The sequence below is a fragment of the Orycteropus afer genome, unplaced genomic scaffold (genome assembly GCF_000298275.1).
Source record: "Orycteropus afer afer isolate SDZICR_OR568_19922 unplaced genomic scaffold, OryAfe1.0 scaffold00038, whole genome shotgun sequence".
Taxonomy (NCBI): Eukaryota; Metazoa; Chordata; class Mammalia; order Tubulidentata; family Orycteropodidae; genus Orycteropus; species Orycteropus afer.
The window spans coordinates 3,406,543-3,408,444 of record NW_006921625.1 but is presented as its reverse complement, the minus strand read 5'-3'; positions in this window follow the sequence as shown (position 1 = coordinate 3,408,444).

The following is a 1,902-nucleotide window of genomic DNA, read 5'->3' as shown; positions in this document are numbered from 1 at the left end:
CAGTCTTCACAGAAGCAAAGCCCAAACCACACCCACTGCCGTGGAGTCCATTCTGACCCACAGCGCCCCTAGAGGACAGAGTGGAACTGCTCCACAGGGTCTCCCAGGCTGTCAGTCTTTACAGAAGCAAAGCCCAAACCACACCCACTGCCCTGGAGTCAATTCTGACCCACAGCACCCCTAGAGGACAGAGCGGAACTGCCCCACAGGGTCTCCAAGGCTGTCAGTCTTTGTGGAACTAAAGCTCAAACCACAACCACTGCTGTGGAGTAGATTCCGACTCACAGCACTGACTCACAGCGCCCCTAGAGGACAGAGTGGAACCACCCCATAGGGTTTCCAGGGCTCTAACCTTTACAGAAAGAAACTACTGAATTTTTTTAACCTGTGGAGTGGCTGGTGGGTCTGAACCTCAGACCTTTTGGTTAGCAGTTGAGCACTTAACCACTATGCTACCTGGGCTCCTTCCTGTGGGGCAGCATTACTGTGAATTGCAATCCACCGGACAGCACACAGCAACAACAGCCATAGCATAGGGAAATTTAAGACTGTTGAGGAGAAAATTCTAAAGCATTGGAGACAGAAAGAAGAGAACACACGGTTCCCCTGAGTTTAGTCTTTTCACGTCAGTGCTGAGAGTGACAAGATGGTGGAGGAGCATTTTCAGTGCATTCAGGGAGAATCACTTAGGACGGAGAATTTTATATCCAGCTCAGGAGTGTTTTAAATATTCATAGCATACACTGTTAATAAATATTCATTAATACAAACATCCTCAGCATATAAGTCACAGTAGCAAAAATGGGAACAGTTCTGATGCCCATCAATGGCATAATGAATGAATGAATCAAGGTCCAGTCAGGCAGCAGGATACTGTAAGACAGCAGTGCCATGCAACAACAGGGTGAATGTCAGCCATCCAATGGTGCGTATAGAATGTGAACCTAAGATGACATCCTGTACGATACGCTCTTCGTAGAAATAAAACACAACCAAAACTTAAGTAACTGCGTGCTAGAAATCATACCAAAGCAGTATGAGTGTTTAAAACAATGCAAATGAGGACTAAGCATAGCATCCAAGAGACAGTGGATGTGGGTTGGGGGCAGGGGACAGGGTCTTAGGTACAAGGGCTTGGTTACCCCTTTTGTTTTAGGTGAAGGGGATCCATGAGTATTTATTTCATTTTTAGATAAGACAGGGTCTAGGGATCAGAGTCAGGAAACAATTATTATCATTAATATAGTTCTCTGCACCAGAGGCCCAGGAATGGAGCCCTGGTGGTATACTGGTTAAGTGCTCGGCCATTAACCAAAAGGTTGGCAGTTCAGAGCCACCCATGGCACTATGAGTCAAAAATTGACTCTATGGCAACTAAAGACCAGGCCCAGTGCCATGTATGTGTCCCTATCAGTTCACCTTCTGATTGTTGCCAGGTGAGTGGAGCTGAATTTGCATATTACCCACCTCCCCTGTTGGCCATCATATGGCACAGTACCTCAGGGGCTCTGCAGCAAACTGCTTGGATTCAAATCCCACCTCTGCCATCTTCTAGATGGGGCACCTTGGGAAAGTTACTTAACCACTCTGTGCTTATATTCTTAATTCTAAAGTAGGATGGCAATGTTGTGGGACAATGTTAAATGGCTTAATATACACATACTTGGAATTTCAGAAGGAGGTGACAGAGCACATACTGCAGAAGAAATATTTGAAGAGATAATGGCAACCAGTTTTTTTCCAAAAACAATGAAAGACAGTAAACCACAGGTTCCAGAATGTCAGAGAATCCCATAGGATAAATATCAATTTCAAAAAATTATATTCAGAGTTCTGGCAAGATGGTGGACTAGGCAGAAGGACTGCGCAGATGCTCTTCAACAAAGAAAAGGGAAACCAATT